This window comes from Primulina eburnea, chromosome 12 (genome assembly GCF_022965805.1).
Source record: "Primulina eburnea isolate SZY01 chromosome 12, ASM2296580v1, whole genome shotgun sequence".
Classification (NCBI taxonomy): domain Eukaryota; kingdom Viridiplantae; phylum Streptophyta; class Magnoliopsida; order Lamiales; family Gesneriaceae; genus Primulina; species Primulina eburnea.
The window spans coordinates 33868331-33880625 of record NC_133112.1 but is presented as its reverse complement, the minus strand read 5'-3'; the positions used below and the strand labels follow the sequence as shown (position 1 = coordinate 33880625).

General features: G+C 29.1%; 1 pseudogene; it reads left to right on the top strand.

The window, feature by feature from the left end:
- The first annotated feature begins 231 nt into the window (after window positions 1–231).
- On the top strand, window positions 232–8509 carry LOC140806841 (MLP-like protein 28; annotated as a pseudogene).
- The last annotated feature ends 3786 nt before the right edge of the window (window positions 8510–12295 follow it).

The following is a 12295-nucleotide window of genomic DNA, read 5'->3' as shown; positions in this document are numbered from 1 at the left end:
ACAAAAAATTCTTGTGAGACGATCTCATAGGTCAATTTTGAAAGATATGTATTCTATTTGGATTATCCATGGTAAAAATATTTTTTTTATTGAAAATATAAGCATGAATGTCTAGATCCGTGATATCGTCTCACTCACTTCTTTTTATTACGAGTTTTCTATGTTACACGTACACGCAACACTGGCTTCATCTATAAATAGATGGCCAAATACTACAGTACCATGCCATCTTCTTCATTACATATAATATTTCTGCAGTAACTAATTAAATCTATTAGCTAGAGATGGGTCTTACTGGGAAATTAAGTGCCCAAATACAGTATAATTCTAGTGGAGATGTATTTCATAAGTTCAGATATATGCCACTCGAGATATCCAAAATGAGCACCAACATAATTCAAGGCTGTGATTTGCATGAAGGAGAGTTGGGAAGCGTGGGCTCAGTTATCATTTGGAAGTATACTCACGGTACATACATACATATACACACACATATATATATATATATATATATATATATACACACATATACACACAAATACATGTATGTGTGTGTGTGTGTGTGTGTGTGTGTGTGAATGAATGAATCGAATCACATCTAATAGTATTGATGATTCTTTATTTGAATTTTATTAGGCTGACTTTGATTAAGGTGGGATGTGAAGTACTTTAGCCTCGAATTCGGATTGAAACAGATCATGAAGTCGAGCTCGAATTGTTTTGTTCCGACCTTAGTTATATTTAGCTATGTTAAGAAAATATTTGAAGTATGACTCAAGGTCATCATGATTCATTTAGACATGGAGAAATAGTACCCTGAATCACTTCAGCTGGAATTTGTACTTCTATATCTTTCATGGTTTGGAATTTGCATAAATTGATGTTCTTGTTGACTCATTTCTTGAATGAGTATATTCAAATTGAGTTTTAGTTATTTGTTGTTTATCTTTTTAGTATTTTGGTCATTTATTTTGCAACTGTATATAGTCATTTTTTTTTATAGAAATACCTATGTGATATCGAATGTGTCGCCTTCATGTCAACGTCATGCAAGAAATTGGCAAAAATGCATAGTTAGCATACTGAAATTGAACTTTGACAACACAATAAAAGGCTAACATGGTGATTTTTCCTTCCTTGAATTGTAGATGGCAAGGAGAAAATGACGAAAGAGATGTTTGAAGTCATTGACGAAGAAAAGAAACTTCTCACACTAAAAGTAATTGAAGGTGATCTAACGGAGTTGTACAAGATATTAAGAGCAACTTTTCATGTGGAAACCAATGGAGACATCGACTCGGTGACATGGACTTTAGAGTATGAGAAACATAATGAAGATGTCGAAGATCCACTTACCGTCTTGGGACTTCTAATTAACCTTACAAGAGATATCGAGAGCCATCATCTCAAGGGATGACGACGACGACCACCACCACCACCACGATAAAATAAGTGACGAATCACATGGTGAGCATAAATTGTGAAATCACATAGGTCATCTTGGCTACTGGTGTACTAATTATTCTATGCATATGTGTTTGCAGTTGTTATTGTATTTGGTGTGGTGAAGGATGTTGGATACAATTTCATGCAATAATATGTCGAAATTTATTATTACATTTCACGATTTTTTATAATACTATATTGTTGTACTGAACATCGGGTTTTTCTTTTTAAAAAAAATATAACAAATTTTAAAAAGATTAATAACTTGTAACAATCTTGAAATTTTTACAAACTATGAAGTCTGCCAAAACATCCGGCGTACGTCTGCCGAATCCGCTAGTAATCAGGCGGATTCATGTTGATTTCACAAATCGGTCAACGAGGATAGCTTGGATTTCGGTGCAACCTGCATGGCTGCAGTCTTCTCTTAAAGACAAATAAAGGCTTCAGCTTCTTTTTTTGGAAAGAAAAAACTAGTTAAAGAACTGTTTTGCTCTATAAAACAATAGCATGCAGCATCTCCCTCTTCCATTTTGTTCTGCTCTCCTATTCATTCTCAACTTAAGTTACATTAAAACTGGTGTGTGTGTGTGTGTATATATATATATATTTTTTTGATATGTTGTGTACCAATCGTGTTTATCACTGAGATGACACTCACGTAGTACATGCTTTATCACCTCCAGTAGGTGAATGTCACCTCAATTGTAGACACAAAAGTGTGAGCAGTTGATGTACAATTATAAAAATGGAGATAAGTCGTTTTAGATTTGTCAATTTTTTTAATTTTGTGTTATTTGAAAGTTGTATGTATTATCATAACAATTAGAATAATCATTATTATTGTTTTTATTTTTAATGTTCTTGTATTGTTGTCATCATCATTATTATTAGTGTGATGACAAATAGTGTAATATATGATATTAACCTTAATTTTATATATATTATCATTGTTATTAACAAATATTTTTTTAATAAGATGCTTATTATTATTATTATTATTAGGGTAATACGTGCGCTTTTGCATTTAATTTGTGCTAGGATTCAACAAGGATTATGCTAGTTGTTGAGTAGAATTATGTATTTTTCGTCGTTTTTACAGTAAGTTGCAGGGACATAGGTAATACATGCATTTTAGGGCAAAAGACGCTATGAAGTGGAAGGAATTGCTAAGATGAAGCCTGAGAAGAAATGTCAAGGCATAGTCCACTGCGCACCAGCACTATGATCTAAGTGCGGCCGCGCTATTGAAGAGATGCATGAGGCAGGCAGACGAGAGGGCACACCTACGCAGGAAAGCCATCATTATAACTGAAGAAGTAGGACAGTAATATCGACGCACCCGTGCTGCCCAGAACACCACGCACATATGACCCAGACCAATGCGACAAGCACGGCCGCACCTGATCCAAGCGTCCTCACGCTATGTGACGTGTAGGACATAAACTGTGCGACGTTTTAAAAGTTTAAAAGGACCAAAACCCTAGCCACCAAAATTTTAAATACAACCGTCGCTATATAAAACAAGCGAGGGTTTAACCATAACCGTTGCTCTTTTAGCGACTGAAATCCACCGGCATGTAAACAATGAGTACTCATGATGATTTGAGGTTACACAATCCAAACGCAGTTAAAATCTTTGGGAGGATGACCCTTTACGTTATTTTTGTATGAATATATATATTTGACAAAAAAATCTGAAGTCTCATTTTATCTTCCGCGCTTTTCCTGTGTACTGGGTTTAAAGAAAGAGAGGTTGAAAAGGGGTCGAGAAATTATTCAACACCCACACGGGGGAGACATCGTATCAGCTTTCCCAATCTCAATTATTATATTTAACAAAGCGTGGCAGAAAAATCATTAAATAAAACTACACAAATTCTATCAAAATCGAAAAAACAACAATAATCTTGGTCAACGTAACAGTTCTTTCTGCAGAACATTGAAAAAAAAAGAAGAAAAGTAATCGCTGCAATTGTATCGAAGGTACCGTACAGTAATCAGATCGTTATCTTTGAGGCGAATAATTTGAAGATTAGACTTAGGTCTGATGGTTGGCCACTCAATTTTCGTTTTCTTGTTCGAATCATTAGCTGGTTTTCTTCGATCCCCCATTTTTCTCTTCATTTTTTCGGAACTTGGGAACATATTTAGCGCAAATATGAAACTTTATGGGCCTTTGCTGGATCATTTGATCAGATTTCTATGGGCCTTTCAAGGTTTTAATGGGTTATTTGAGGACATCTTATAGAAAGTAAAGACCCGGCCCAATTTATAATACTATTCATTTGTTTATAGAGACGCTTATATTTCTAAACTATATTATTAAATTTGAACACTTTATACTAACTAATTTGATATGTCGATATGATACCAATTTTTTTTTCCAATTTTACCGTTCATTATATTTATTAGCTAACTTTGACGATGTGAGTTTATTAGTAATTTTTATAATTCTCTATATCGTTTTTCTGATTTTTCTCTAATTTAATCTAAAAATTCAAATTATCTCAGTAAATCTTATCTAATAATTAATCTATAAGTATCGTATCTGAAAAATATTAATATATATTTTTTACACAAAAACTATCAAACAAACAAAAATAAATATGGCATGCATCACGTGTCACGATTCACTAGTATTTGATCATTTTTATCTCGAGATTCTTTGCGACAAAACTTATAACTATTAGTAATTCTATCTGTATACACGTGTATGTACAAATTAGGTTTCTAGGAACAATATTTTTTTTAACATTAAGTAAAAAAATGTTTGATTTGACAAGTGTAGAGATTGTATTAAAATTAAAAACTTAAAAAATATATATTTTATAAGATTTTAAGATTGTTAATTTTAAAAACTATTTAAATACTGCCTTGGGCGTACATGGGAATTGCAGGTGATTTCCGAAAACAAACGATTTGAAAGGATTCATGCCAATGGCGGGGTTAATGAGATCTTACCTATGTGGGAACTAACTATATTTCATTTCAACAGGTAAGATCTTGTCACACATACACTTTCAAAAAAAAAAAGTGGGCACTACCTATATTTCATTTCAACGGGTAAGATCTTTTCATAAATACAATTTCAAAAAAAAAAAGTGGGTCCTATATATGCATGAACAAATCTTGGTCATCTATCCTATCATGGAGACAAGGTCTATATGGATAGGATGAATTAAACCAGAATGGTCACGGGTATCACAGTGATATTTCGTCCAATCTGATCATCGGTACGAGAATAATAGATAGACTCATGCAAAGGTGAGGCCCATCAGCTCAAATAATTTGATCAAAAGTTGACTAGTGACGAAGGCGGGTCCCTATTCCAGATGGAATTAACGATCTTTCAGGTTAAAAAAAAATTATTTGTTTATAAAACTCTGTAGTCCTCCGGATAGGCAACATAATTTTCACTATTCCGGAAAACAAGACAAGAACAAATAATTGAGTGGTTGCAACTTGCACATCCAAGTGGATAAAGATTTAAATAATGAATCTTTATATAATTTAAATAATATTGAAAATAAAAATTGAAATTATCGAATCTTAAATAAAAATTGAAATTATCGAATCTTGAAAATAAGAGTTATAAATATTGAAAATTAGTGTGTGATGATTTATTTATTTTTGGATTATTTCAAAATAATTCTATAAATAAATCTCTTAATTTGTGAAGAAAAACACAATTGAGTGGAGAAAATTTTATAAAGTGTGTAGTTTAATATATTTTGTGAGTTTGAGATTTTTATTTTTTACCTTAAACTTTTACAGCTAATACTCGAAGGATCTCCATATTTTTTCAAAGCTACAAAATACAAGAAAAATGTGACAATATTCAAAAGTAAGAATATTTGTTTTACTGTTTATTTATTTTTATTGTGCATATATTAATATATAATATCATGTTATTATATAAAATGAGTCTATGACACATCATTATAATAACGTGATGTGATTATATTATTACACTGCTTATATATTTTTATTGTCTTACTTTTTATTTATTGTATATATATATTTGAATAATGTCATGTTTTATATAAAAGGAGTCTATGACACCTCATTATAATAACGTGATATGATTATTTCACTGTTTATATATTTTTATTATGTTATATAATATATATATATATATATATATATATATATATATATTTGTATAATGTCACATTATTATATAAAAGGATTCTCTGACACCTCATTATAATAATGTGATATAATATACATAATTATTAAGCATGATTAGCACTATATACATCATATTATTACCTATAAAATTTGCATATACATATATTTATTTTTTTAAGGTATCGTAACGGTCATAAATGACTAGTTTTTACCCTATAAATATGATTTTACAAAATTATTCAATCCCTCCAAACTTACTCTTCTTCCCTAAAAATTTTCTTCATCAAAATTTTCAAAGAAGAAGAAGAAGACGGTTCTTTCAAGGTTATTTTGTGTAATTATTTTGGTTATTACACTCATTAGTCTTGTATTTATCGGAAAATATCCGTCTCACGTTTTTTCTTTATTTTTAAGAATGCGTGTACTTATACTTTATCTGTTACTTTGTATTATCATATTAATAGATTTAGAACTTAACTAATAAAATGCATTGTCATTTTTATAATACCACCATGTCAAATTTGTACTTGAAGGAAGAATTTGAAATGAAGGACCTTGGTAAAACAAAGTATTATCTGGGTTTGCAAATTAAACAAAAAGAATGTAAAATATTTGTTCACCAATCAAATAATACAGAAAAGATCCTTAAACATTTTAATATGGATAAATCAAATTCTTTAAGTATTCAAATGGTTGTTAGATCATTAAACATGGAAAAAGATCCATTCCGTCCATGTGACGATGATGAAGTTATTCTTGTCCAGAAGTATCATATCTAAGTGCTATTGGTGTCTCTATGTATCTTGCAAATTGTACAAGACCTGATATATCTTTTGTTATTAATTTATTAATGAGATTTAGCTCATATCCAACAAAGAGACACTGAAACGGAATTAAACATATATTCCGTTATCTACGAGGAACGACAGACTTGAAACTTTTGTATTCAAAAGATACCAATCAAAGTATAATTGGTTATGCTGATGTTGGGTACTTATATGATCCACACAAGGCACGTTCCCACACTGGATATGTATTTACTCGTGGAGGCACTGAAATTTCTTCGCATTCACAGAAACAAACACTCATAACAACTTCATCAAATCACGTCGAGATTATTGCGTGACTGCACTCTTCTTTCCTTACTATGATTTTTATACCAATGGATTTTTCCTAGTAAGATTTTAACGACGCAGTACAAAAACACGTAAAAAGACAATCATTGTATTATGATTATCATCACAAGGGGGATTGTTGAAAATAAGAGTTGAAATTATTGAATGTTGAAAATAAGAGTTGTAAATATTGAAAATTAGTGTGTGATGATGTATGTAATGATGTATTTATTTTTGGATTATTTCCAAAGAAATTATATAAATAGGTCTCTCAATTTGTGACAAAACACAATTGAGTGGAGAAAATTTTATAAAATGTGTAGTTTAATATATTTTGTGAGTTTGAGATTTTTACTTTTGACCGTAAATTTTTTACTTTTAACAAATAATACGAATATTCGAATTTCATAAACATTTTTTTACACAAAGATTCGTGTGAAACGGTCGCATATATCAATTTTGTAAGACAAGTCTTCCATTTTGAATTAATCATGAAAAAGTATTACTTTTCATGCAAAAAATATTACTTTTTTTTAATTGAAAATATGAACATGATTGACTCATCTAGAGATGTGAGATCGTCTCACTCTCTTTTACAAGTTTTCTATGTTACACGTACACTCAACCCTTGGCTTCATCTATAAATAGAATGGCCAAATATAAGAGTACCATGCCATCTTCTTCATTACATATAATATTTCTGCAGTAACTAATTAAATCTATTAGCTAGAGATGGGGCTTACTGGGAAATTAAGTGCCCAAATAGAGTATAAATCTAGTGGAGATGTATTTTATAAAGTGTTAAGACATATGCCACACGAGATATCCAACATGAGCCCCAACATAATTCAAGGCTGTGATTTGCATGAAGGAGAGTTGGGAAGCGTGGGCTCAATTCTCATTTGCAAGTATACTCACGGTACATACATATAGTATTGATGATTCTTTATTTGAATTTTATTAGGCTGACTTTGATTAAGGTGGGATGTGAAGTACTTTAGCCTCGAATTCGGATTGAAACAGATCATGAAGTCGAGCTCGAATTGTTTTGTTCCGACCTTAGTTATATTTAGCTATGTTGATAAAATATTTGAAGTATGACTCAAGTTCATCATGATTCATTTAGACACGAAGAAATAGTACCCTGAATCACTTCAGCTGGAATTTGTACTTCTATATCTTTCATGGTTTGGAATTTGCATAAATTGATGTTCTTGTTGACTCATTTCTAATTGAATGGGAAAATTCAAACTGAGTTTAAGTTATGTATAGTATATCTTTTTAGTATTTTGGTCATTTATTTTGCAAATCTGTAGTCATTTTTTTGTATAGGAGTACTTACGTGATATCGAATGTGTCGCCTTCATGTTAACTTCATTTAAGCACCACGCGTAAAAAAAAAAAAGACAGAAATTGACAAAAATGCGAAGTTAGCAGAATGAAATTGAACTTTGAGAAAACAATAAAAGGGAAACATTGTGATTTTTCTTTCCTTGAACTGTAGATGGCAAGGAGAAAGTGACGAAAGAGATAGTCGAAGTCGTCGACGAAGAAAAGAAACTTCTCACAGTAAAAGTAATTGAAGGTGATCTATCGGAGTTGTACAAGATATTAAGATTAACTTTTCAGTGTGGAAACCAATGGAGACATCGACTCGGTGACATGGACTTTAGAGTATGAGAAACATAATGAAGATGTCGAAGATCCACTTACCTTCTTAATTGGGACTTCTAATTAAAGTTACAAGAGATATCGAGAGCCATCATCTCAAGGGACGATGACGACGACGACGAAGACGAAGACGAAGACGAAGACGACCATAATAAAATAAGTGATGAATCACATGGTGAGCATAAATTGTGAAATCACATAGGTCATCTTGGCTACTGGTGTATTAATTATTGTATGCATGCGTGTTTGTGGTTGTTATTGTATTTGGTGTGGTGAAGCATGTTCGATACAATTTCCTGTATTTGGTGTGGTGAAGCATGTTCGATACAATTTCCTGCGATAACATGTCAAAATTTATTATTATATTTCACGATTAAAGTTGTAAGAATAAGTCGGTGGATTGCAAATCAAACTGCAGCAAATTTTTTATAATATTATATTGTTTTATGCCTAACATCGGGTTTTTTTAAATATATATATATATATATATAACTAATCTTGAAATTTTCTACAAATTAAACTATGAAGTCCGCCAAAACATTCGGCGTACGTCTGCCGAATCTACGAGTAATCATCAGGCGGATTCCTGTTGATTTCACTTATGGGTCCACGAGGACAGTTTGGTATTCAATTTAAGGGGTAGAAGTGTAACGTCTTGAAAAATATAACAATTTACCAATGGCAAATACTTGTATGAGACGGTCTCACGGGTCGTATTTGTGATACGGATCTCTTATTTGGTTCATCCATGAAAAAATACTTATTTTTATACTAAGGCATAGTTTGGTACACATGATAGCATAAACATGTGACATATAATATAAGGATAAGTTAAGGATAAATAAGATGTAGGATATTATATTTAATGTTTGGTATGATTTTAATAAGAGTGATTAAATTTATATATTAGATTGTAATGACAAAATTAATCTTATCATAATAAATTTTATAATTTCAAAATTGTTGCTTGAGTTCATATTTTTTATCTGTACATGTGCCGATAATACTTGCATGATTTATTTATTTTTACCTAATTTTATATATTATAATATGATAATTGAGCCCTTGATTTTTTGAGTCAAGTCAAATATCAATTTTTAAGGTTAATCGAGTGATAATAATAATTTTATTGAGATTTATAAAAATTATTTATATAATTATCTCGAAATCATTTATATAATTATCATATTATATAATATATAAAAATAAATAAAATATTTATTTGATTTTAATTTCTACCTACTAGCATAGATTTATAAAAAAATCATTATAAATTGAGGGTAATTAAGTCATTTGTAGTGTATTTTATCATTTGATTAAAATTATCACACCTTCTATTAGGGATATTTTATCCTTCTAAAAATTATTTATCAAGGGCCCATGATATTATCATGAGCTTTTTAAAAAAGTACCAAACATGTGATAAGGAGGATTATTTATCAATCCCTCTCTTAACCCATGTACCAAACTATGCCTAAGGCATAGTTTGGTACACATGATAGGATAAATATGTGATAGATAATATAAGGATAAGTTAAGGATAAATAAGATGTAGGATATTATATTTAATGTTTGGTATGATTTTAATAAGAGTGATTAAATTTATATATTAGACTTGTAATGACAAAATTAACCTTATCATAATAAATTTTATAATTTCAAAGTTGATGCTTGAGTTCATATTTTTTATCTGTTCATGTGCCGATAGTACCTGCATGATTTAATTATTTTTACCTAATTTTATATATTATATAATGTGATAATTGAGCCCTTGATTTTCTAAGTCAAGTCAAATATCAATTTTTAAGGTTAATCGAGTGATACTAATAATTTTATTGAGATTTATAAAAATTATTTATATAATTATCTCGAATTCATTTATATAATTATAATATATTATAATATATAAAAATAAATAAAATATTTATTTGATTTTAATTTCTACCTACTAGCATAAATTTATAAAAAAATCATTTATAAATTGAGAGTAATTAAGTCATTTGTAGTGTATTTTATCATTAAATTAAAATTATCACACCTTCTATTAGGGATAATTTATCCTTCTAAAAAATTATTTATCAAGGGCCCATGATATTATCATGAGCTTTTTAAAAATGTACCAAACATGTGATAAGGAGGATTATTTATCAATCCCTCTCTTATCCCATGTACCAAACAATGCCTAAGAGTACTACTTTTTATTGTGAATATGGGTAGGATTGATTCGTCTCACATATTAGGATCCGTGGGACGGTCTCATATGAGACCCACTCTTTATCAATTTAGGAATGTGTATCATTCTATATTTTTTAAAGATTTTTTTAAATGATGGATTTTGTGGAGTTGATTGATTTTTATTGACTTTTATAGAATCTCATAGAATTATAAAACAAATTTCATAGACTTTTATAGATTTTTTTCCAAGATTTTTGTAAACTTTTTCATAGAATTATGTGAATTTTGTAATTTATAATATTGATTTATTTTTTATTATTTTTTTAGATAATTATTGGACATAGATAACATCTTCAATTTCAAAAAAATTTTATTATGTAGTGTAATAATTTTTTAAAATTTTTAATAAATATAATTTTAAATTTTATGACTGGAACTCCTAAAATAAAATGAACGATGTTAATAATTTTGATTTTAAACTATTGTTAGCAATAACAATAAAAATATGTTTTTAAAAAGTAAAAATAAAAAAATAAATAGGTGAGAAAAAAATGAAAATTTTAGTGTTTGTATTGAGTATGTGAGTTTGAGAGATTTCTCAATTAAATGTACATCCAAATCTTTAGATTGAATCAAAGACTTTTTTGACATTTTATTGTTATACATTAGGCTATAATTCTTGTACTTAATAGAATTTCATGGAGTCATTAAAAATCTATTGATATTTTGAATATCTATAGACTTTTGTAGAGTTATTAAAAGTTAAGTTTGAATACCACATGACTTTTTAAAATTCTACAAAAGTTTACATTGAATCTCAATAAACTTTTATAGAATATATAAAAGTCTACTTTGAATACCTCTAAACTTTTAAACTTCATAAAAATCATTAAAAGTCTAGAACAAATACACCCTCCTTAGTAATATAAAATTATTAAAAATTGATTATGTTAAAATAATGAAAAATGTCATATATTAATCATATAAAGATAAAATGTTTTGAAATTTTGACATGAAGTAGAAAACTTAGAAATATACAAATTTTGTATTTCGAGTTTTGACAAATATAATCGTTTTAATGGTGATCGAATATAGAATATTTGAAAAAGTAAGTTGGTGAATTGCATTCAAACAATTCATTCAGTTGATGGTTTGAGTTTATTAGTAATTTTTGTAAATTTATGTATCTTTTTCCGATTTTTTTCTAACTTATCTCTTATTTAATCTAAAAATTCAGATTATCTCAGTAAATCTTATCTAATAATTAATCTATAAGTATCCTATCTAGAAGTCCGAAGTTGATCTGAAACAAAAACAACTCGAAATAGAGGAGATTAAGTTCGAGAGGAGATTAAGTCAAAAGCTGCCTTGTTCAGATCTGAAGCTAAGAATCGACGCTTGAAATTGAAGGACTACGAAATCTTGAACAAAGACACCTCGCAGATTACAGAGGAACAGCTTATCATACATGAATGTCTATGCCAGGATATTAGGTCGAGATGGAATATCTAAATTATGTACTCAACGTTCATTTTCTATTATTATTATTATTATTATTATTATTATTATTATTATTATTATTATTATTATTATTATTATTAATGTGATTTTAATTTATTATCATTTTTGCAAAATTGTTATCGTCAAATATCCGTTGGAAACTAGCCGTTGCAAAATACCCGTTGCAAAGTATCCGTTGGAATATCTACTTTATTTAATAAATATATTTTAAAAAAACATAAATATTATTTTTT